The sequence below is a fragment of the Oncorhynchus tshawytscha genome, linkage group LG28 (assembly GCF_018296145.1).
Source record: "Oncorhynchus tshawytscha isolate Ot180627B linkage group LG28, Otsh_v2.0, whole genome shotgun sequence".
Taxonomy (NCBI): domain Eukaryota; kingdom Metazoa; phylum Chordata; class Actinopteri; order Salmoniformes; family Salmonidae; genus Oncorhynchus; species Oncorhynchus tshawytscha.
The window spans coordinates 38,127,847-38,153,053 of record NC_056456.1 but is presented as its reverse complement, the minus strand read 5'-3'; the positions used below and the strand labels follow the sequence as shown (position 1 = coordinate 38,153,053).

Sequence of the window (25,207 nt, the reverse complement as noted above, 5' to 3'; positions counted from 1 at the left end):
TGAACTGTTTGTAAAGGCAGATATATTCTGAGCACTTGAATCAAAGGACAAGTCCACGCATTATCCATATCAAGTCCCCAATGATCAGTAAAAATAAAGACTGGTTTGTCATAGCTGCGAGCAGGGTTCAAACCTGCACTGGGCGAACCCAATGGATTTCGAGGTCAACGCCTTAACCACTCGGCCATCGCAGCTTGCTATGTTACCTACCAGGCCCCTTAACCAGTTATTAAGCACTTCATCAATATCAAGTTACCAATGCTATTTTACAAATAAAGACTGGTTTGTCAATGCGATGCGAGCAGTTTTAAAAACTGTATGGGGAAACAACACTGGAGTTCATTTGCAAAGCTTAAACCACTTGGCCATCACAGCAGTATGAATCTAAGCAAAGTGATGAGGAGAAAGAACAAGTGGGCTATTCGCTTCAAGCAATGTTAAAACATGGGTGGGGAGACCCCATTGAAATTCTGGTCCAACGTCTAAAGAATCGGCCATTGCAGCTGTTGGAAAGCAAGTAAAGGGATTAGGATTTGGAAACAGACATCATTGGTGTAAAATGGTAAACATGATTGCCCGACATATTGATCTTATTACGCCAAATCACTTATTAACCACTCAGCCATCACAACTTTCTCAATTAGCTCACACAAAGACAAAAGTATTCTGAGCACTTGAATCACTGGACAAGTCCATGTCTTAAAGAGATGATCCATATCAAGTCACCAAGGATATGTTCAAAATACTGGTTTGTCATAGCACTGCGAGCAGATTTCAACCCTGCGCAGGAAGACAACATTGGATTTCAAGTCCAAAGCCTTAACCACTCTGCCATCTAAACTTACTCTGTTATCTTGCAGTCCTTAACAGCTCGACTATCTCACAACCAGAAGGATCTGTTCTGAAGAGCCTGTTTGAACTCTTTGTCTTGGAAGATATATTCTGAGCACCTGAATCAAAGGACAAGTCCACAGATTAAGGACATTATCCATATCAACTCCCCAATGACATGTTGCAAATAAAAACTAGTTTGTCAAAGCGCTGTGAGCAGGGTTCAAACCTGCGCGGGGAGACCCCATTGGATTTCGAATCCAACGCCTTAACCTCTCGGCCATCACAGCTTCTCCTGTTACCTAAGATGCCTTAACCAGTCCACTATCTCGTTCTGTCCATTTTACCTCTAAAATGACCATATTATCGCTATTGAAGAGTCTACTTTAAATGTTTGTCATGGAAGATAAATTCTGAGCACTTGAATCAAAGGACATGTCCACCCATTATCCATATCAAGTCCCCAATTATCAGTAACAAATAAAGACTGGATTGTCAAAGCGCTGCGCGCAGGGTTCAAAACTGCACTGGGTGAACCCAATGGATTTCGAGGTCAACGATTTAACCACTCTGCAATCACAGCTTGCTGAGTTAGCTCACACAAGGACAAAAGTTTCCAAATGCCTAGTTGAAGTATTTTTCTTGCAAAATAAGCCATTTTGTGAGCACTTCAATCGTTAGACGAGCCCATAAAGTAAGGACAATTTAAATTCAGAGGAGACAGATCCAATTACTAAAGGTCTACTTTATCATCACCCTGTAAAAACTGTAAAGGGAGAACATATTGGATTTTGATTCCAATGCTTAAACCACTTGGCCATCGCAGCAGTAGGAATCTAAGGAAAGTGATGAGGAGAAAGCAGAAGTGGGCTATACGCTTCGAGCAAGGTAAGATCATGGGTGGGGAGACCCCATTGAAATTCAGGTCCAACGTCTAAAGAACTCGGCCATTGCAGCCGTTGGAATGCAAGTAAAGGGATTGGGATTTGGAAACAGACATCGTTGGTGCAAAATGGTCAACTTGATGGCATGACATATTGATCTTATTGCGCCAAGTAACCTCGGTCGATTCCAAAGCTGTGAAGGTTGGAAGTTTAATGTGCAAGTCAAAAAACTATGTGCAGAGAAAGTACAAGTGGACTATTCACTGAGAATAATATTTTAAAAAGAGCAGGGAGATGCAATTGGGTTTCAAGTCTGAGGACTTAACCACTTGGCTCTCAGATTTTCCATGGCAAATCTAACACAAACAACAGTATCTGTAGTGAAGATTTGAACTGTTTGTAAAGGCAGATATATTCTGAGCACTTGAATCAAAGGACAAGTCCATGCATTAAGCACATTATCCATATCAAGTCACCAAGGATATGTAAAAATAGAAATGGTTTGTCATAGCGCTGTGAGCAGGGTTCGAACCTGCGCGGGGAGACCCCATTGGATTTCAAGTCCAACGCCTTAACCACTCGGCCATCGCAGCTTGCTATGTTACCTACCAGGCCTTAACCAGTCGGTTACCTCCTTCTGTCAATTTTACTTCTGTAAAGACGAGACTGTCTACTGAAGAGCCTATTTGAACTGTTTTTCAAGGAATACATATTCTGAGCACTTGAATCAAAGGACAAGTCTATGCATTAAGCACTTCATCAATATCAAGTTACCAATGCTATTTTACAAATAAAGACTGGTTTGTCAATGCGATGCGAGCAGTTTTAAAAACTGTATGGGGAGACAACACTGGAGTTCATTTGCAAAGCTTAAACCACTTGGCCATCACAGCAGTATGAATCTAAGCAAAGTGATGAGGAGAAAGAACAAGTGGGCTATTCGCTTCAAGCAATGTTAAAACATGGGTGGGGAGACCCCATTGAAATTCTGGTCCAACGTCTAAAGAATCGGCCATTGCAGCTGTTGGAATGCAAGTAAAGGGATTAGGATTTGGAAACAGACATCATTGGTGTAAAATGGTAAACATGATGGCCCGACATATTGATCTTATTACGCCAAATCACTTATTAACCAGTCGGCCATCACAACTTTCTCAATTAGCTCACACAAAGACAAAAGTATTCTGAGCACTTGAATCACTGGACAAGTCCATGTCTTAAAGAGATGATCCATATCAAGTCACCAAGGATATGTTCAAAATACTGGTTTGTCATAGCACTGCGAGCAGATTTCAACCCTGCGCAGGAAGACAACATTGGATTTCAAGTCCAAAGCCTTAACCACTCTGCCATCTAAACTTACTCTGTTATCTTGCAGTCCTTAACAGCTCGACTATCTCACAACCAGAAGGATCTGTTCTGAAGAGCCTGTTTGAACTCTTGGAGCTTGCTGTCTTGGAAGATATATTCTGAGCACCTGAATCAAAGGACAAGTCCACAGATTAAGGACATTATCCATATCAACTCCCCAATTACATGTTGCAAATAAAGACCATTTGTCAAATCGCTGTGAGCAGGGTTCGAACCTGCGCGGGGAGACCCCATTGGATTTCGAATCCAACGCCTTAACCTCTCGGCCATCACAGCTTCTCCTGTTAACCTAGATGCCTTAACCAGTCCACTATCTCGTTCTGTCCATTTTACCTCTAAAATGACCATATTATCGCTATTGAAGAGCCTACTTTAAATGTTTGTCATGGAAGATAAATTCTGAGCACTTGAATCAAAGGACATGTCCACCCATTATCCATATCAAGTCCCCAATTATCAGTAACAAATAAAGACTGGATTGTCAAAGCGCTGCGCGCAGGGTTCAAAACTGCACTGGGCGAACCCAATGGATTTCGAGGTCAACGATTTAACCACTCTGCAATCACAGCTTGCTGAGTTAGCTCACACAAGGACAAAAGTTTCCAAATGCCTAGTTGAAATATTTTTCAAGTAAAATAAGCCATTTTGTGAGCACTTCAATCGTTAGACGAGCCCATAAAGTAAGGACAATTTAAATTCAGAGGAGACAGATCCAATTACTAAAGGTCTACTTTATCATCACCCTGTAAAAACTGTAAAGGGAGAACATATTGGATTTTGATTCCAATGCTTAAACCACTTGGCCATCGCAGCAGTAGGAATCTAAGGAAAGTGATGAGGAGAAAGCAGAAGTGGGCTATACGCTTCGAGCAAGGTAAGATCATGGGTGGGGAGACCCCATTGAAATTCAGGTCCAACGTCTAAAGAACTCGGCCATTGCAGCTGTTGGAATGCAAGTAAAGGGATTGGGATTTGGAAACAGACATCGTTGGTGCAAAATGGTCAACTTGATGGCACGACATATTGATCTTATTGCGCCAAGTAACCTCGGTCCTTTCCAAAGCTGTGAAGGTTGGAAGTTTAATGTGCAAGTCAAAAAACTATGTGCAGAGAAAGTACAAGTGGACTATTCACTGAGAATAATATTTTAAAAAGAGCAGGGAGATGGGAATTGGGTTTCAAGTATGAGGACTTAACCACTTGGCTCTCAGATTTTCCATGGCAAATCTAACACAAACAACAGTATCTGTAGTGAAGAGCCAATTTGAACTGTTTGTAAAGGCAGATATATTCTGAGCACTTGAATCAAAGGACAAGTCCATGCATTAAGCACATTATCCATATCAAGTCACCAAGGATATGTAAAAATAGAAATGGTTTGACATAGCGCTATGAGCAGGGTTCGAACCTGCGCGGGGAGACCCCATTGGATTTCAAGTCCAACGCCTTAACCACTCGGCCATCGCAGCTTGCTATGTTAACTACCAGGCCTTAACCAGTCGGTTACCTCCTTCTGTCAATTTTACTTCTGTAAAGACGAGACTGTCTACTGAAGAGCCTATTTGAACTGTTTTTCAAGGAATACATATTCTGAGCACTTGAATCAAAGGACAAGTCTATGCATTAAGCACTTCATCAAGTCACCAATGCTATTTTACAAATAAAGACTGGTTTGTCAATGCGATGCGAGCAGTTTTAAAAACTGTATGGGGAGACAACACAGGAGTTTATTTGCAAAGCTTAAACCACTTGGCCATCACAGCAGTATGAATCTAAGCAAAGTGATGAGGAGAAAGAACAAGTGGGCTATTCGCTTCAAGCAATGTTAAAACATGGGTGGGGAGACCCCATTGAAATTCTGGTCCAACGTCTAAAGAATCGGCCATTGCAGCTGTTGGAATGCAAGCAAAGGGATTAGGATTTGGAAACAGACATCATTGGTGTAAAATGGTAAACATGATGGCCCGACATATTGATCTTATTACGCCAAATCACTTATTAACCACTCGGCCATCACAACTTTCTCAATTAGCTCACACAAAGACAAAAGTATTCTGATCACTTGAATCACTGGACAAGTCCATGTCTTAAAGAGATTATCCATATCAAGTCACCAAGGATATTTTCAAAATACTGGTTTGTCATAGCACTGCGAGCAGATTTCAACCCTGCGCAGGAAGACAACATTGGATTTCAAGTCCAAAGCCTTAACCACTCTGCCATCTAAACTTACTCTGTTATCTTGCAGTCCTTAACAGCTCGACTATCTCACAACCAGAAGGATCTGTTCTGAAGAGCCTGTTTGAACTCTTTGTCTTGGAGCTTGCTGTCTTGGAAGATATATTCTGAGCACCTGAATCAAAGGACAAGTCCACAGATTAAGGACATTATCCATATCAACTCCCCAATTACATGTTGCAAATAAAGACCATTTTGTCAAATCGCTGTAAGCAGGGTTCGAACCTGCGCGGGGAGACCCCATTGGATTTCGAATCCAACGCCTTAACCTCTCGGCCATCACAGCTTCTCCTGTTACCCTAGATGCCTTAACCAGTCCACTATCTCGTTCTGTCCATTTTACCTCTAAAATGACCATATTATCGCTATTGAAGAGCCTACTTTAAATGTTTGTCATGGAAGATAAATTCTGAGCACTTGAATCAAAGGACATGTCCACGCATTATCCATATCAAGTCCCCGATGATCAGTAACAAATAAAGACTGGATTGTCAAAGCGCTGCGCGCAGGGTTCAAAACTGCACTGGGCGAACCCAATGGATTTCGAGGTCAACGATTTAACCACTCTGCAATCACAGCTTGCTGAGTTAGCTCACACAAGGACAAAAGTTTCCAAATGCCTAGTTGAAATATTTTTCAAGTAAAATAAGCCATTTTGTGAGCACTTCAATCGTTAGACGAGCCCATAAAGTAAGGACAATTTAAATTCAGAGGAGACAGATCCAATTACTAAAGGTCTACTTTATCATCACCCTGTAAAAACTGTAAAGGGAGAACATATTGGATTTTGATTCCAATGCTTAAACCACTTGGCCATCGCAGCAGTAGGAATCTAAGGAAAGTGATGAGGAGAAAGCAGAAGTGGGCTATACGCTTCGAGCAAGGTAAGATCATGGGTGGGGAGACCCCATTGAAATTCAGGTCCAACGTCTAAAGAACTCGGCCATTGCAGCTGTTGGAATGCAAGTAAAGGGATTGGGATTTGGAAACAGACATCGTTGGTGCAAAATGGTCAACTTGATGGCACGACATATTGATCTTATTGCGCCAAGTAACCTCGGTCCTTTCCAAAGCTGTGAAGGTTGGAAGTTTAATGTGCAAGTCAAAAACTATGTGCAGAGAAAGTACAAGTGGACTATTCACTGAGAATAATATTTTAAAAAGAGCAGGGAGATGGGAATTGGGTTTCAAGTATGAGGACTTAACCACTTGGCTCTCAGATTTTCCATGGCAAATCTAACACAAACAACAGTATCTGTAGTGAAGAGCCAATTTGAACTGTTTGTCAAGGCAGATATATTCTGAGCACTTGAATCAAAGGACAAGTCCATGCATTAAGCACATTATCCATATCAAGTCACCAAGGATATGTAAAAATAGAAATGGTTTGTCATAGCGCTGTGAGCAGGGTTCGAACCTGCACGGGGAGACCCCATTGGATTTCAAGTCCAACGCCTTAACCACTCGGCCATCGCAGCTTGCTATGTTAACTACCAGGCCTTAACCAGTCGGTTACCTCCTTCTGTCAATTTTACTTCTGTAAAGACGAGACTGTCTACTGAAGAGCCTATTTGAACTGTTTTTCAAGGAATACATATTCTGAGCACTTGAATCAAAGGACAAGTCTATGCATTAAGCACTTCATCAATATCAAGTTACCAATGCTATTTTACAAATAAAGACTGGTTTGTCAATGCGATGCGAGCAGTTTTAAAAACTGTATGGGGAGACAACACTGGAGTTCATTTGCAAAGCTTAAACCACTTGGCCATCACAGCAGTATGAATCTAAGCAAAGTGATGAGGAGAAAGAACAAGTGGGCTATTCGCTTCAAGCAATGTTAAAACATGGGTGGGGAGACCCCATTGAAATTCTGGTCCAACGTCTAAAGAATCGGCCATTGCAGCTGTTGGAATGCAAGTAAAGGGATTAGGATTTGGAAACAGACATCATTGGTGTAAAATGGTAAACATGATGGCCCGACATATTGATCTTATTACGCCAAATCACTTATTAACCACTCGGCCATCACAACTTTCTCAATTAGCTCACACAAAGACAAAAGTATTCTGAGCACTTGAATCACTGGACAAGTCCATGTCTTAAAAAGATGATCATTATCAAGTCACCAAGGATATGTTCAAAATACTGGTTTGTCATAGCACTGCGAGCAGATTTCAACCCTGCGCAGGAAGACAACATTGGATTTCAAGTCCAAAGCCTTAACCACTCTGCCATCTAAACTTACTCTGTTATCTTGCAGTCCTTAACAGCTCGACTATCTCACAACCAGAAGGATCTGTTCTGAAGAGCCTGTTTGAACTCTTTGTCTTGGAAGATATATTCTGAGCACCTGAATCAAAGGACAAGTCCACAGATTAAGGACATTATCCATATCAACTCCCCAATGACATGTTGCAAATAAAGACCATTTTGTCAAATCGCTGTGAGCAGGGTTCGAACCTGCGCGGGGAGACCCCATTGGATTTCGAATCCAACGCCTTAACCTCTCGGCCATCACAGCTTCTCCTGTTACCTAAGATGCCTTAACCAGTCCACTATCTCGTTCTGTCCATTTTACCTCTAAAATGACCATATTATCGCTATTGAAGAGCCTACTTTAAATGTTTGTCATGGAAGATAAATTCTGAGCACTTGAATCAAAGGACATGTCCACGCATTATCCATATCAAGTCCCCAATGATCAGTAACAAATAAAGACTGGATTGTCAAAGCTGCGCGCAGGGTTCAAAACTGCACTGGGCGAACCCAATGGATTTCGAGGTCAACGATTTAACCACTCTGCAATCACAGCTTGCTGAGTTAGCTCACACAAGGACAAAAGTTTCCAAATGCCTAGTTGAAATATTTTTCAAGTAAAATAAGCCATTTTGTGAGCACTTCAATCGTTAGACGAGCCCATAAAGTAAGGACAATTTAAATTCAGAGGAGACAGATCCAATTACTAAAGGTCTACTTTATCATCACCCTGTAAAAACTGTAAAGGGAGAACATATTGGATTTTGATTCCAATGCTTAAACCACTTGGCCATCGCAGCAGTAGGAATCTAAGGAAAGTGATGAGGAGAAAGCAGAAGTGGGCTATACGCTTCGAGCAAGGTAAGATCATGGGTGGGGAGACCCCATTGAAATTCAGGTCCAACGTCTAAAGAACTCGGCCATTGCAGCTGTTGGAATGCAAGTAAAGGGATTGGGATTTGGAAACAGACATCGTTGGTGCAAAATGGTCAACTTGATGGCACGACATATTGATCTTATTGCGCCAAGTAACCTCGGTCCTTTCCAAAGCTGTGAAGGTTGGAAGTTTAATGTGCAAGTCAAAAAACTATGTGCAGAGAAAGTACAAGTGGACTATTCACTGAGAATAATATTTTAAAAAGAGCAGGGAGATGGGAATTGGGTTTCAAGTCTGAGGACTTAACCACTTGGCTCTCAGATTTTCCATGGCAAATCTAACACAAACAACAGTATCTGTAGTGAAGAGCCTATTTGAACTGTTTGTCAAGGCAGATATATTCTGAGCACTTGAATCAAAGGACAAGTCCATGCATTAAGCACATTATCCATATCAAGTCACCAAGGATATGTAAAAATAGAAATGGTTTGTCATAGCGCTGTGAGCAGGGTTCGAACCTGCGCGGGGAGACCCCATTGGATTTCAAGTCCAACGCCTTAACCACTCGGCCATCGCAGCTTGCTATGTTAACTACCAGGCCTTAACCAGTCGGTTACCTCCTTCTGTCAATTTTACTTCTGTAAAGACGAGACTGTCTACTGAAGAGCCTATTTGAACTGTTTTTCAAGGAATACATATTCTGAGCACTTGAATCAAAGGACAAGTCTATGCATTAAGCACTTCATCAAGTCACCAATGCTATTTTACAAATAAAGACTGGTTTGTCAATGCGATGCGAGCAGTTTTAAAAACTGTATGGGGAGACAACACTGGAGTTCATTTGCAAAGCTTAAACCACTTGGCCATCACAGCAGTATGAATCTAAGCAAAGTGATGAGGAGAAAGAACAAGTGGGCTATTCGCTTCAAGCAATGTTAAAACATGGGTGGGGAGACCCCATTGAAATTCTGGTCCAACGTCTAAAGAATCGGCCATTGCAGCTGTTGGAATGCAAGTAAAGGGATTAGGATTTGGAAACAGACATCATTGGTGTAAAATGGTAAACATGATGGCCCGACATATTGATCTTATTACGCCAAATCACTTATTAACCACTCGGCCATCACAACTTTCTCAATTAGCTCACACAAAGACAAAAGTATTCTGAGCACTTGAATCACTGGACAAGTCCATGTCTTAAAGAGATGATCATTATCAAGTCACCAAGGATATGTTCAAAACACTGGTTTGTCATAGCACTGCGAGCAGATTTCAACCCTGCGCAGGAAGACAACATTGGATTTCAAGTCCAAAGCCTTAACCACTCTGCCATCTAAACTTACTCTGTTATCTTGCAGTCCTTAACAGCTCGACTATCTCACAACCAGAAGGATCTGTTCTGAAGAGCCTGTTTGAACTCTTTGTCTTGGAAAGATATATTCTGAGCACCTGAATCAAAGGACAAGTCCACAGATTAAGGACATTATCCATATCAACTCCCCAATTACATGTTGCAAATAAAGACCATTTTGTCAAATCGCTGTGAGCAGGGTTCGAACCTGCGCGGGGAGACCCCATTGGATTTCGAATCCAACGCCTTAACCTCTCAGCCATCACAGCTTCTCCTGTTACCCTAGATGCCTTAACCAGTCCACTATCTCGTTCTGTCCATTTTACCTCTAAAATGACCATATTATCGCTATTGAAGAGCCTACTTTAAATGTTTGTCATGGAAGATAAATTCTGAGCACTTGAATCAAAGGACATGTCCACGCATTATCCATATCAAGTCCCCGATGATCAGTAACAAATAAAGACTGGATTGTCAAAGCGCTGCGCGCAGGGTTCAAAACTGCACTGGGCGAACCCAATGGATTTCGAGGTCAACGATTTAACCACTCTGCAATCACAGCTTGCTGAGTTAGCTCACACAAGGACAAAAGTTTCCAAATGCCTAGTTGAAATATTTTTCAAGTAAAATAAGCCATTTTGTGAGCACTTCAATCGTTAGACGAGCCCATAAAGTAAGGACAATTTAAATTCAGAGGAGACAGATCCAATTACTAAAGGTCTACTTTATCATCACCCTGTAAAAACTGTAAAGGGAGAACATATTGGATTTTGATTCCAATGCTTAAACCACTTGGCCATCGCAGCAGTAGGAATCTAAGGAAAGTGATGAGGAGAAAGCAGAAGTGGGCTATACGCTTCGAGCAAGGTAAGATCATGGGTGGGGAGACCCCATTGAAATTCAGGTCCAACGTCTAAAGAACTCGGCCATTGCAGCTGTTGGAATGCAAGTAAAGGGATTGGGATTTGGAAACAGACATCGTTGGTGCAAAATGGTCAACTTGATGGCACGACATATTGATCTTATTGCGCCAAGTAACCTCGGTCCTTTCCAAAGCTGTGAAGGTTGGAAGTTTAATGTGCAAGTCAAAAAACTATGTGCAGAGAAAGTACAAGTGGACTATTCACTGAGAATAATATTTTAAAAAGAGCAGGGAGATGGGAATTGGGTTTCAAGTATGAGGACTTAACCACTTGGCTCTCAGATTTTCCATGGCAAATCTAACACAAACAACAGTATCTGTAGTGAAGAGCCAATTTGAACTGTTTGTAAAGGCAGATATATTCTGAGCACTTGAATCAAAGGACAAGTCCATGCATTAAGCACATTATCCATATCAAGTCACCAAGGATATGTAAAAATAGAAATGGTTTGTCATAGCGCTGTGAGCAGGGTTCGAACCTGCGCGGGGAGACCCCATTGGATTTCAAGTCCAACGCCTTAACCACTCGGCCATCGCAGCTTGCTATGTTAACTACCAGGCCTTAACCAGTCGGTTACCTCCTTCTGTCAATTTTACTTCTGTAAAGACGAGACTGTCTACTGAAGAGCCTATTTGAACTGTTTTTCAAGGAATACATATTCTGAGCACTTGAATCAAAGGACAAGTCTATGCATTAAGCACTTCATCAAGTCACCAATGCTATTTTACAAATAAAGACTGGTTTGTCAATGCGATGCGAGCAGTTTTAAAAACTGTATGGGGAGACAACACTGGAGTTCATTTGCAAAGCTTAAACCACTTGGCCATCACAGCAGTATGAATCTAAGCAAAGTGATGAGGAGAAAGAACAAGTGGGCTATTCGCTTCAAGCAATGTTAAAACATGGGTGGGGAGACCCCATTGAAATTCTGGTCCAACGTCTAAAGAATCGGCCATTGCAGCTGTTGGAATGCAAGTAAAGGGATTAGGATTTGGAAACAGACATCATTGGTGTAAAATGGTAAACATGATGGCCCGACATATTGATCTTATTACGCCAAATCACTTATTAACCACTCGGCCATCACAACTTTCTCAATTAGCTCACACAAAGACAAAAGTATTCTGAGCACTTGAATCACTGGACAAGTCCATGTCTTAAAGAGATGATCATTATCAAGTCACCAAGGATATGTTCAAAATACTGGTTTGTCATAGCACTGCGAGGAGATTTCAACCCTGCGCAGGAAGACAACATTGGATTTCAAGTCCAAAGCCTTAACCACTGCCATCTAAACTTACTCTGTTATCTTGCAGTCCTTAACAGCTCGACTATCTCACAACCAGAAGGATCTGTTCTGAAGAGCCTGTTTGAACTCTTTGTCTTGGAGCTTGCTGTCTTGGAAGATATATTCTGAGCACCTGAATCAAAGGACAAGTCCACAGATTAAGGACATTATCCATATCAACTCCCCAATTACATGTTTCAAATAAAGACTAGTTTGTCAAATCGCTGTGAGCAGGGTTCGAACCTGCGCGGGGAGACCCCATTGGATTTCGAATCCAACGCCTTAACCTCTCGGCCATCACAGCTTCTCCTGTTACCTAAGATGCCTTAACCAGTCCACTATCTCGTTCTGTCCATTTTACCTCTAAAATGACCATATTATCGCTATTGAAGAGCCTACTTTAAATGTTTGTCATGGAAGATAAATTCTGAGCACTTGAATCAAAGGACATGTCCACGCATTATCCATATCAAGTCCCCGATGATCAGTAACAAATAAAGACTGGATTGTCAAAGCGCTGCGCGCAGGGTTCAAAACTGCACTGGGCGAACCCAATGGATTTCGAGGTCAACGATTTAACCACTCTGCAATCACAGCTTGCTGAGTTAGCTCACACAAGGACAAAAGTTTCCAAATGCCTAGTTGAAATATTTTTCAAGTAAAATAAGCCATTTTGTGAGCACTTCAATCGTTAGACGAGCCCATAAAGTAAGGACAATTTAAATTCAGAGGAGACAGATCCAATTACTAAAGGTCTACTTTATCATCACCCTGTAAAAACTGTAAAGGGAGAACATATTGGATTTTGATTCCAATGCTTAAACCACTTGGCCATCGCAGCAGTAGGAATCTAAGGAAAGTGATGAGGAGAAAGCAGAAGTGGGCTATACGCTTCGAGCAAGGTAAGATCATGGGTGGGAGACCCCATTGAAATTCAGGTCCAACGTCTAAAGAACTCGGCCATTGCAGCTGTTGGAATGCAAGTAAAGGGATTGGGATTTGGAAACAGACATCGTTGGTGCAAAATGGTCAACTTGATGGCACGACATATTGATCTTATTGCGCCAAGTAACCTCGGTCCTTTCCAAAGCTGTGAAGGTTGGAAGTTTAATGTGCAAGTCAAAAAACTATGTGCAGAGAAAGTACAAGTGAACTATTCACTGAGAATAATATTTTAAAAAGAGCAGGGAGATGCAATTGGGTTTCAAGTCTGAGGACTTAACCACTTGGCTCTCAGATTTTCCATGGCAAATCTAACACAAACAACAGTATCTGTAGTGAAGAGCCTATTTGAACTGTTTGTCAAGGCAGATATATTCTGAGCACTTGAATCAAAGGACAAGTCCATGCATTAAGCACATTATCCATATCAAGTCACCAAGGATATGTAAAAATAGAAATGGTTTGTCATAGCGCTGTGAGCAGGGTTCGAACCTGCGCGGGGAGACCCCATTGGATTTCAAGTCCAACGCCTTAACCACTCGGCCATCGCAGCTTGCTATGTTAACTACCAGGCCTTAACCAGTCGGTTACCTCCTTCTGTCAATTTTACTTCTGTAAAGACGAGACTGTCTACTGAAGAGCCTATTTGAACTGTTTTTCAAGGAATACATATTCTGAGCACTTGAATCAAAGGACAAGTCTATGCATTAAGCACATCATCAATATCAAGTCACCAATGCTATTTTACAAATAAAGACTGGTTTGTCAATGCGATGCGAGCAGTTTTAAAAACTGTATGGGGAGACAACACTGGAGTTCATTTGCAAAGCTTAAACCACTTGGCCATCACAGCAGTATGAATCTAAGCAAAGTGATGAGGAGAAAGAACAAGTGGGCTATTCGCTTCAAGCAATGTTAAAACATGGGTGGGGAGACCCCATTGAAATTCTGGTCCAACGTCTAAAGAATCGGCCATTGCAGCTGTTGGAATGCAAGTAAAGGGATTAGGATTTGGAAACAGACATCATTGGTGTAAAATGGTAAACATGATTGCCCGACATATTGATCTTATTACGCCAAATCACTTATTAACCACTCGGCCATCACAACTTTCTCAATTAGCTCACACAAAGACAAAAGTATTCTGAGCACTTGAATCACTGGACAAGTCCATGTCTTAAAAAGATGATCATTATCAAGTCACCAAGGATATGTTCAAAATACTGGTTTGTCATAGCACTGCGAGCAGATTTCAACCCTGCGCAGGAAGACAACATTGGATTTCAAGTCCAAAGCCTTAACCACTCTGCCATCTAAACTTACTCTGTTATCTTGCAGTCCTTAACAGCTCGACTATCTCACAACCAGAAGGATCTGTTCTGAAGAGCCTGTTTGAACTCTTTGTCTTGGAGCTTGCTGTCTTGGAAGATATATTCTGAGCACCTGAATCAAAGGACAAGTCCACAGATTAAGGACATTATCCATATCAACTCCCCAATTACATGTTGCAAATAAAGACCATTTTGTCAAATCGCTGTGAGCAGGGTTCGAACCTGCGCGGGGAGACCCCATTGGATTTCGAATCCAACGCCTTAACCTCTCGGCCATCACAGCTTCTCCTGTTACCCTAGATGCCTTAACCAGTCCACTATCTCGTTCTGTCCATTTTACCTCTAAAATGACCATATTATCGCTATTGAAGAGCCTACTTTAAATGTTTGTCATGGAAGATAAATTCTGAGCACTTGAATCAAAGGACATGTCCACGCATTATCCATATCAAGTCCCCGATGATCAGTAACAAATAAAGACTGGATTGTCAAAGCGCTGCGCGCAGGGTTCAAAACTGCACTGGGCGAACCCAATGGATTTCGAGGTCAACGATTTAACCACTCTGCAATCACAGCTTGCTGAGTTAGCTCACACAAGGACAAAAGTTTCCAAATGCCTAGTTGAAATATTTTTCAAGTAAAATAAGCCATTTTGTGAGCACTTCAATCGTTAGACGAGCCCATAAAGTAAGGACAATTTAAATTCAGAGGAGACAGATCCAATTACTAAAGGTCTACTTTATCATCACCCTGTAAAAACTGTAAAGGGAGAACATATTGGATTTTGATTCCAATGCTTAAACCACTTGGCCATCGCAGCAGTAGGAATCTAAGGAAAGTGATGAGGAGAAAGCAGAAGTGGGCTATACGCTTCGAGCAAGGTAAGATCATGGGTGGGGAGACCCCATTGAAATTCAGGTCCAACGTCTAAAGAACTCGGCCATTGCAGCCGTTGGAATGCAAGTAAAGGGATTGGGATTTGGAAACAGACATCGTTGGTGCAAAATGGTCAAATTGATGGCACGACATATTGATCTTATTGCGCCAAGTAACCTCGGTCTTTTCCAAAGCTGTGAAGGTTGGAAGTTTAATGTGCAAGTCAAAAAACTATGTGCAGAGAAAGTACAAGTGGACTATTCACTGAGAATAATATTTTAAAAAGAGCAGGGAGATGCAATTGGGTTTCAAGTCTGAGGACTTAACCACTTGGCTCTCAGATTTTCCATGGCAAATCTAACACAAACAACAGTATCTGTAGTGAAGAGCCTATTTGAACTGTTTGTCAAGGCAGATATATTCTGAGCACTTGAATCAAAGGACAAGTCCATGCATTAAGCACATTACCCATATCAAGTCACCAAGGATATGTAAAAATAGAAATGGTTTGTCATAGCGCTGTGAGCAGGGTTCGAACCTGCGCAGGGAGACCCCATTGGAATTCAAGTCCAATACCTTAACCACTCGGCCATCGCAGCTTGCTATGTTAACTACCAGGCCTTACCTCCTTCTGTCAATTTTACTTCTGTAAAGATGAGACTGTCTACTGAAGAGCCTATTTGAACTGTTTTTCAAGGAATACATATTCTGAGCACTTGAATCAAAGGACAAGTCTATGCATTAAGCACTTCATCAATATCAAGTCGCCAATGCTATTTTACAAATAAAGACTGGTTTGTCAATGCTATGCGAGCAGTTTTAAAAACTGTATGGGGAGACAACACTGGAGTTCATTTGCAAAGCTTAAACCACTTGGCCATCACAGCAGTATGAATCTAAGCAAAGTGATGAGGAGAAAGAACAAGTGGGCTATTCGCTTCAAGAAATGTTAAAACATGGGTGGGGAGACCCCATTGAAATTCTGGTCCAACGTCTATAGAATCGGCCATTGCAGCTGTTGGAATGCAAGTAAAGGGATTAGGATTTGGAAACCTACATCATTGGTGTAAAATGGTAAACATGATTGCCCGACATATTGATCTTATTACGCCAAATCACTTATTAACCACTCGGCCATCACAACTTTCTCAATTAGCTCACACAAAGACAAAAGTATTCTGAGCACTTGAATCACTGGACAAGTCCATGTCTTAAAGAGATGATCATTATCAAGTCACCAAGGATATGTTCAAAATACTGGTTTGTCATAGCACTGCGAGGAGATTTCAACCCTGCGCAGGAAGACAACATTGGATTTCAAGTCCAAAGCCTTAACCACTCTGCCATCTAAACTTACTCTGTTATCTTGCAGTCCTTAACAGCTCGACTATCTCACAACCAGAAGGATCTGTTCTGCAGAGCCTGTTTGAACTCTTTGTCTTGGAAGATATATTCTGAGCACCTGAATCACTGGACAAGTCCATGCATTGAAGAGATTATCCATATCAAGTCACCAAGGATATGTTCTAAATACTGGTTTGGCAAAGCTCTGGGAGCAGTGTTCAAACCTGCGCGGGGAGACCCCATTGGATTTCGAATCCAACGCCTTAACCACTCGGCCATCGCAGCTTGTTATGTTAACTACCAGGCATTAACCAGCCGTTTATCTCATTCTGTCAATTTTACTTCTGTAAAGATGAGACTGTGTACTGAAGAGTTTATTTGAACTGTTTTTCAAGGGATATATATTCTGAGCACTTGAATCAAAGGACAAGTCCATGCATTAAGCACATTATCCATATCAAGTCACCAAGGATATGTTAAAAATAAAAAATGGTTTGTCATAGAATGGCTTACTGAATAGCTCAGTGACTTTCAACGTGGCACCGTCACAGGATGTCACCTTTCCAACAATTCAGTTCGTCAAATTTCTGCCCTGCTGTCAACTGTATGTCCTGTTATTGTGAAGGGGAAACATCTATGAGCAACAACGCCTCAGCTGCGATGTGGTAGGCAACACAAGCTCACAGAATGGGACCGCCAAGTGCTGAAGCGCGTAGTGCATAAAAATTGTCTGTAACACTCACTACCGAGTTCCAAACTGTCTCTGAAAGCAATTTCAGGACAATAACTGTTTGTTGGGAGCTTCATGAAATGGGTTTCCATGGCCGAGCAGCTGCACACAAGCCTAAGATCACCATACACAATACCAAGCATCGGCTGGTGTGGTGTAAAGCTCACTGCCATTGGACTCTGGAGCCGTGGAAATTAATTCTGTGGAGTGATGAATCACGCTTTACCATCTGGCAGTCCAACGGACGAATCTGGGTTTGGCGGATGCCAGGATAACTCTACTTGCCTGAATGCATAGTGCAGTCAAAAAACAAGGTGTGGAGAAGTGATCAAAACTATTGCACTACTGCACAGAATTCCTGCAATTTTTCAGACATTGACAGTGACTTCATATCTACAATTCTTTGGATGACAATGGGACACTTTTTCGGGTTTGAACTCTGTGTGAACTCAATGTGACCTTATCACAATCTCAGTGCCTTCACAACAGACCCCCTGGAACACACCTAGTGTCTTCCCGCATCCTATGCTTCTTACCCTTTGGCAGATAGATCTGTACCTTGGAGAGTAAAAAACATTGCTACTGAAATGAAAACCAACTGCTCCCCCAGCATTACAACCATCTTCCACCACCTAGGGGTGTCACGCCTCAAGCTTCCTGAACTCCTGCAGAGACAAAGTGGCTGCATCTGGACACAAGCACCTTGGCTAACTCATCAAACCCTGCAAACTAGACAACTCAAATGTCAGCATGTCCAGCCAAGGCTTGAGGTTAGACCTGTCAGCAACCATTCATCTCACCCTCAATCCCACCTCCTAAATAGCAACCCCAGTCACACAGTCGAAAACAGAATGGTATTATGTTCAGTTTGAGCAGTAAATACTATTAGAAGACTAAATACATTTTTATTCTGTGCGAGTTATTATTTTGTTTACCTTTTTTTGTATTATGAATCATCAGTTTAATGGTTTATGGGTTTTGTTGTTGTAATTGTCATAACACAAATCAAATCAAATCAAATTTTATTTGTCACATACACATGGTTAGCAGATGTTAATGCGAGTGTAGCGAAATGCTTGTGCTTCTAGTTCCGACAATGCAGTAATAACGAGCAAGTAATCTAACTAACAATTCCAAAAAAAAACTACTGTCTTATACACAGTGTAAGGGGATAAAGAATATGTACATAAGGATATATGAATGAGTGATGGTACAGAGCAGCATAGGCAAGATACAGTAGATGATATCGAGTACAGTATATACATATGAGATAAGTATGTAAACCAAGTGGCATAGTTAAAGTGGCTAGTGATACATGTATTACATAAGGATGCAGTCGATGATATAGAGTACAGTATCAACGTATGCATATGAGATGAACAATGTAGGGTAAGTAACATTATATAAGGTAGCATTGTTTAAAGTGGCTAGTGATATATTTACATAATTTCCCATCAATTCCCATGATTAAAGTGGCTGGAGTAGAGTCAGTGTCATTGACAGTGTGTTGGCAGTAGCCACTCAATGTTAGTGGTGGCTGTTTAACAGTCTGATGGCCTTGAGATAGAAGCTGTTTTTCAGTCTCTCGGTCCCAGCTTTGATGCACCTGTACTGACCTCGCCTTCTGGATGACAGCGGGGTGAACAGGCAGTGGCTCGGGTGGTTGATGTCCTTGATGATCTTTATGGCCTTCCTGTAGCATCGGGTGGTGTAGGTGACCTGGAGGGCAGGTAGTTTGCCCCCGGTGATGCGTTGTGCAGACCTCACTACCCTCTGGAGAGCCTTACGGTTGAGGGCGGTGCAGTTGCCATACCAGGCGGTGATACAGCCCGCCAGGATGCTCTCGATTGTGCATCTGTAGAAGTTTGTGAGTGCTTTTGGTGACAAGCCGAATTTCTTCAGCCTCCTGAGGTTGAAGAGGCGCTGCTGCGCCTTCCTCACAATGCTGTCTGTGTGAGTGGACCAATTCAGTTTGTCTGTGATGTGTATGCCGAGGAACTTAAAACTTGCTACCCTCTCCACTACTGTTCCATCGATGTGGATGGGGGGGTGTTCCCTCTGCTGTTTCCTGAAGTCCACAATCATCTCCTTAGTTTTGTTGACGTTGAGTGTGAGGTTATTTTCCTGACACCACACTCCGAGGGCCCTCACCTCCTCCCTGTAGGCCGTCTCGTCGTTGTTGGTAATCAAGCCTACCACCTACACACCAACATATCCCCAGTTCCTGTTGTATTAAATGCCATAATCCTAACTTTAATTAAATAATTATGACTTAACATATCAGAGGTACAGTATTTCTTTACTTAAACTCAGCCTCCCCTAACCGGAGAATGTACTGAACTCACACTATGGATGTGCAAAGTACAAGGTAAGCAGCTTTTAAAAAATAATCATAATTTCAAAGTGCTAGGGATACAGTTTTGCACAGTTTTATGATGGATGTTTTTAATGTTTCACTGATGATAAGAGGCAAAGGGAAATCATGTCTTAGTCTTCACAGGAACCCAAGCAATTATTTCTGCAATATGATGATAGCCGGTATGATGGGCAGGGTGTGAAATGAAATCATTAGAAGCCATAGTCCCCACTGTGCACTCAAAGATTTGTTGGAGACAGACAAGTCACAATTATTCCACTCCAACCTCTGTCGCAACTCTTGTTAAAACATGTTAATACTTCTATTCATTAAATACAATACTGAAGTAGTGGTTGAACTGGTATTGTGGGATTACTATTCTGCCCTACCAAGCAAAAAGACAGTAGCTGCCCGTGGCGTGGAACTGAGAAAAAATTGCTTTTATTTACCTTGGTTTCACAGTAACTTTATACAGTTACTGCTAACATGACCCACATTTTCTCCAAATCACAATACAATAGAGGCAGGATACTTGTCCACATGATTTAGCATGTATTTAATGTAGCAAAAATGACATGAACTAATTTTCGACCAAATGAGGAGTTACTGCCTTTTTGCTTGGTAGGACAGTATTGCTGTGCTAGTTGTGTGATAATACTAGTGATTGTAGTAGTAGGTAAAACTACGTAGCGTGGTAGTAATGATGAAAAATATTGGAAGAGTATCTGTGTAGTAAATTGACCTCATCCACAGGAGAAAATCTGTGAAGTAAAGACAGAGATAATAAACTCTTCCTATGCACACGTTCAACTCAAAGTGCAGCAATCCCCAAAGTAGCTTCACTTTTAAAATCAGTCGGAGCAACAGTCTTAAATTCGTAACTGGGTCATTGTGAGTTTTTGTTTTGTGGGCACTTCATCACTCTGTGGGGAGCGTGTCAATGATGACCATAGGGCCTGCGTCACATGATTTACAAGGATGATAGCGGTGCATGTGATAATACTAATAATACCGTTTTATTGGACATTTAAGTAGGTCAACCTGAACAGAGTTATTCCGTGTCAGACAAAGGTGGGCCTTCAGAGAGCACAAACAAACACACTCATCCATCAAACCCATACACCCTGAAGTTGAGCCGCTGTCTTCCGCTGTGGAGATATAATTTAGGTGCGGAAATGGCTATTGACTTGGCATGAATGCATTTTCATCCAATTCAACTTTTCACTGTCAGTGTGAAGGTGCAGATGTCAGATCTTAACTTGACCACTCTTTTGTTGCGTAGAATTTTCCTGATGCATCAAGAAATTCAAATGAGCCTTGTGATTTGCCAAAAATGTGTCCGTTTTCTTTCTCTCCGTTCGGGGGCAATTAAGTCATTGGGATCAGGGCTCGCTATCTTAAAATAATGTTCTCTCTCGCTCGCTCAAACGCTGTAGATCAAGGTCCTATTTTTGTACATTCAAATGTACAAAAATGTATTTGAAATTCATCCATACACATCAACAACCATCGTTATATATAAAGTTGAAGTTGGAAATTTGCACCTTAGCCAAATACATTTAACTCGTTTTTAAACTACGTTTTTCACAATTCCTTACATTTAATCCTAGTAAAAAAATCCCTGTCTTAGGTCAGTTAGGATCATCACTTTATTTTAAGAATGTGAAATGTTAGAATAATAGTAGAGATAATGATATATTTCAGCTTTTATTTCTTTCATCACATTCCCAGTGGGTCAGAAGTTTACATACACTCAATTAGTATTTGGTAGCATTGTCTTTAAATTGTTTAACGTGGGTCAAACGTTTCGTGTAGCCTTCCACAAGCTTCCCACAATAAGTTGGGTGAGTTTTGGCCCATTCCTCCTGACAGAGCTGGTGTAACTGAGTCGGGTTTGTAGGCCTCCTTGCTCGCATATGCTTTTTCAGTTCTGCACACACATTTTCTATAGGATTGAGGTCAGGGCTTTGTGATGGCCACTCCAAAACATTGACTTTGTTGTCCTTAAGCCGTTTGGAAGTATGCTTGGGGTCATTGTCCATTTGGAAGACCCTTTTGCGACCAAGCTTTAACTTCCTGACTGATGTCTTGAGATGTTGCTTCAATATATCCACATAATTTTCCTCCCTCATGATGCCATCTATTCTGCACCAGTCCCTCCTGCAGCAAAGCACCTACACAACATGATGCTGCCACCCCCATGCTTCACGGTTGGGATGGTGTTCTTTGGCTAGCAAGTCTCCAAACATTATTATAGCCAACAGTTCTATTTTTGTTTCACCAGACCAGAGGGCATTTCTCCAAAAATTACTATCTTTGTCCCCATGTGCAGTTGTAAACTGTAGTCTGGCTATTTTATGGCGGTTTTGGAGCAGTGGCTTCTTCCTTGCTGAGTGGCCATTCAGGTTATGTCGATATAGGACTCGTTTTTACTGTGGATATAGATACCTTTGTACCTATTTCCTCCAGCATCTTCACAAGTCCTTTGCTGTTGTTTCTGGGATTGATTTGCACTTTTCCACCAAAGTATGCTCATCTCTAGGAGACAGAACGCGTCTCCTTCCTGAGCGGTATGACGGCTGCATGGTCCTGTGGTGTGTATACTTGCGTACTATTGTTTGTACAGATGAACGTGGTATCTTCAGGCGTTTGGAAATTGCTCCCAAGGATGATCCAGACTTGAGGAGGTCTACATTTTTTTGGCTGATTTCATTTGATTTTCCCATGATGTCAAGGTAGGCCTTGAAATACATCCTCAAGTACACCTCCAAATGACTCAAATGTTTCAGAATGAACAGGTCAGTGTTCCAACAGTCGACCAATAAAAACCAACGTTTCACTGTCAATCATGGCACTAGTATGCAAATCTGACACATTTCATCATAGAATGTAATAGAATAGAATAACATTTTTTGTTGTTGAATTGTAGCTAATCTGAACCATTTTCCTGAACCTTAACCTACTCCTCCTGACTTAAACCTACTCCTCCTGACTTAAACCTACTCCTCCTGACTTAAACCTACTCCTCCTGACTTAAATCTCCTAACCTGCTACGAAAAGCCATTTTTGACAAAAGCTGTATCCCTTCTAGACAAAACCAGATTTACATCCCATCCTCCTTCTCTTCTGAACCTCTCCTTTCCACTTTGAATGGTGTTTTCTTTTCTTAGCTGCCCACTCCCCTCCCCCCTCAGTTGTGTAGCTACAAGCTGTAACTAAAAAGAGACACTTACACTTGTTGTGTTGATTTTTAGTATGTGGCACCAAAAGATTACTGAGATTGTACACTGACAGTATGACAGATGTACTTATAGACCTTGTCATAAAAACAGAATGACATTTAGACACACAAACCCAGAATGAGAGAGAGCAATGGAATGGGAGGATACTGCACTGGACTGACCGGTTGATTTAGCTAAAGTTAGCTAGCTATATAGTTGACACTGCAGCTACTTAGATAGCTTATCCAGCCTATCTAGTGGCAATATAATGTGATAGCTAGTTAGCTATTGCCACACACATCTGATTAATATATTTACTCTTTATTCCAATGGCAAGGTGGCTAGTTGGCCAACAAACAGAAATCATATGGGGAGCTAAAATCAGGAATATTTCTTAGGCTGGTGCTCGGCCATGGAAACCCATTTCATGAAGATCTGGACAAACGGTTATTGTGCTGCCGTTGCAATTTGGAACTCGGTAATGAGTGTTACAACTGAGGACTTTTTACGGGCTACGCACTTCACCACTCGGCAGTCTCGTTCTGTGAGTTTGTCTGGCCTACCACTTCGAGCCGTTGCTGCTCCTAGACGTTTCCACTTTACAATAACAGCACTTACAGTTGACCGGGGCAGCTCTAGCAGATCAGATTGCAGCCCAAAAAAAGTAACAGACACATCTCAACATATACTGTTAGACTTAGTGGGAGTACATTTTGGTGTGTTTAAACTTCTGACTGATATTGTACATTTGCATAAATTTGCATAACATTTTCCATAAACTCTTGAGCTGTTCAAGCTAGAGACACCAAACCAACTTTCAAATGTTCAAGCAATCCTAACTTCAAATTATTAAAAACATTTTTATCCACTATAACTATATACATTTGCATACATTAGCATAAATTAACTCACTAACAAACGTTTACATGTTCAGGCAAACCCAACTTCAAATTCTTAAAAACTTGTATCAACTATAAATCACCAACAGTAACTTTTGAACAGTAACTCTTCAAGCTTGAGACACCGAACTAACTTTCACATGTTCAGGCTATCCTATCTTATCATATCCAATCAACCAATCATTCAATCAATCTTTCCATCTACATCTACATACTATTTAAACTATAACCAGTACCATTATTAGTGCAGTCACTACCACAACAATAATTTATTTCACAAACCATAAATACTTTAAAACAAACTAGCAAGCACACCATATTTTCTTCAGGAAATGTACTTTCCTTGTTTTCAATTACTTTCTTATCTGCCTTAAAGGCAGAGTTTGCCAGCCCAAGACAGAAAGTAGAATTGTTCAGACATAATAACACAATGATAACCCTAAATTACAATGCATGAGATTGTTGTGTGATGTGCCCCTCACTGTTTGAATGCTAAAGAGGGTCCTCAACATCAAAACGACAACTTAGAGAGGCCTCTTTAGAGTTGTGGTTGAGAATAACTAAATCTCGAGAGTTCCTTGTAAAAGTTATGTAGTGCACTATTTTTGACCAGGGACCATAAAGCTCCATTTTGGTGCCAAAGTCTCTGCAATAGTGTGTGATTTCATATTTTTATGTTTGAATCATTTTCATTTAGATTTTTAAGGTTAACCACATTACAATGGTTTTGAGATGCAAAGATGATATTGTAATATTTGTAGAAATATATATTTTTTCTTCTTCAGGATTTTGGAAATTCTCCCATTTTCATATCAGGCGACCCCACATGGGGCCACTTCCCCTAGTTTGGGAACCGCTGGTTTAGGCTGGCATTCTGTAAGTTGTTTGGAAGGTAAGCAAAGATACTGTATAACGTGGCATTGTACATACATTGTATAGGCCTACAGTGACAGAAACAAAGGAGTATGCTCTTAGGAATACGTGTCAGTATTACAAATATCCGCTGAGAAACAAACGGAAACCCTTTCTACTCAGCCGACGCACTTTCCACACCGTCAATTATTTATTCATACCATGGGGCAGCCTACATATTTCAGGTTCAGCAAGAATTGTTTCGCAAATCGAAGGAGACATATTCTATTTCCACCCCTGAGTCCCCCCTACAACACATTAATTTCATTTTGTGGCTAGGCTCCTAGGCTTCTGCAGTGATAAATCTAATTAACAGGTCTCGGAGCCAATGTCCGCAACCATTTTTCCCGCGGTTAAACTTGCACTCTGACAGGACATCCGCCTGAACACGGCGACTCGTGGTTTTGAATTAGTACTCTCCAGCCAGTGAATCAGGGGGTTAGGTGAGGAAGCTAATGAGGTGGAATGGGAGATGTGATTATATGTATAATTCACTCACCGTAATGGGCAGTAACTCGGGGCATTGTGTATGAGTGATGCATGGGCGAGAAACAGGCAGGGGACAGCTCTCTTT

At 41.3% G+C, this 25,207-nt stretch overlaps 16 non-coding genes across 16 annotated transcripts; all 16 read right to left on the bottom strand.

The window, feature by feature from the left end:
- Positions 1-112: 112 nt before the first annotated feature.
- trnas-cga lies at positions 113-194 on the bottom strand. The gene has a single exon. It is a non-coding gene; the product is annotated as a tRNA-Ser (tRNA).
- Positions 195-1,039: 845 nt separating this feature from the next.
- trnas-cga lies at positions 1,040-1,121 on the bottom strand. The gene has a single exon. It is a non-coding gene; the product is annotated as a tRNA-Ser (tRNA).
- Positions 1,122-2,226: 1,105 nt separating this feature from the next.
- trnas-uga lies at positions 2,227-2,308 on the bottom strand. The gene has a single exon. It is a non-coding gene; the product is annotated as a tRNA-Ser (tRNA).
- A 972-nt stretch (positions 2,309-3,280) lies between these two features.
- trnas-cga lies at positions 3,281-3,362 on the bottom strand. Its single transcript has one exon. It is a non-coding gene; the product is annotated as a tRNA-Ser (tRNA).
- Positions 3,363-4,473: 1,111 nt separating this feature from the next.
- trnas-uga lies at positions 4,474-4,555 on the bottom strand. Its single transcript has one exon. It is a non-coding gene; the product is annotated as a tRNA-Ser (tRNA).
- Positions 4,556-5,528: 973 nt separating this feature from the next.
- trnas-cga lies at positions 5,529-5,610 on the bottom strand. The gene has a single exon. It is a non-coding gene; the product is annotated as a tRNA-Ser (tRNA).
- A 1,110-nt stretch (positions 5,611-6,720) lies between these two features.
- Positions 6,721-6,802, bottom strand: trnas-uga. The gene has a single exon. It is a non-coding gene; the product is annotated as a tRNA-Ser (tRNA).
- Positions 6,803-7,766: 964 nt separating this feature from the next.
- trnas-cga lies at positions 7,767-7,848 on the bottom strand. Its single transcript has one exon. It is a non-coding gene; the product is annotated as a tRNA-Ser (tRNA).
- Positions 7,849-8,957: 1,109 nt separating this feature from the next.
- On the bottom strand, positions 8,958-9,039 carry trnas-uga. The gene has a single exon. It is a non-coding gene; the product is annotated as a tRNA-Ser (tRNA).
- Positions 9,040-9,998: 959 nt separating this feature from the next.
- trnas-cga lies at positions 9,999-10,080 on the bottom strand. The gene has a single exon. It is a non-coding gene; the product is annotated as a tRNA-Ser (tRNA).
- A 1,111-nt stretch (positions 10,081-11,191) lies between these two features.
- trnas-uga lies at positions 11,192-11,273 on the bottom strand. Its single transcript has one exon. It is a non-coding gene; the product is annotated as a tRNA-Ser (tRNA).
- Positions 11,274-12,244: 971 nt separating this feature from the next.
- trnas-cga lies at positions 12,245-12,326 on the bottom strand. The gene has a single exon. It is a non-coding gene; the product is annotated as a tRNA-Ser (tRNA).
- Positions 12,327-13,435: 1,109 nt separating this feature from the next.
- Positions 13,436-13,517, bottom strand: trnas-uga. Its single transcript has one exon. It is a non-coding gene; the product is annotated as a tRNA-Ser (tRNA).
- A 979-nt stretch (positions 13,518-14,496) lies between these two features.
- trnas-cga lies at positions 14,497-14,578 on the bottom strand. Its single transcript has one exon. It is a non-coding gene; the product is annotated as a tRNA-Ser (tRNA).
- Positions 14,579-15,688: 1,110 nt separating this feature from the next.
- Positions 15,689-15,770, bottom strand: trnas-uga. The gene has a single exon. It is a non-coding gene; the product is annotated as a tRNA-Ser (tRNA).
- A 946-nt stretch (positions 15,771-16,716) lies between these two features.
- On the bottom strand, positions 16,717-16,800 carry trnas-cga. The gene has a single exon. It is a non-coding gene; the product is annotated as a tRNA-Ser (tRNA).
- Positions 16,801-25,207: the final 8,407 nt, after the last annotated feature.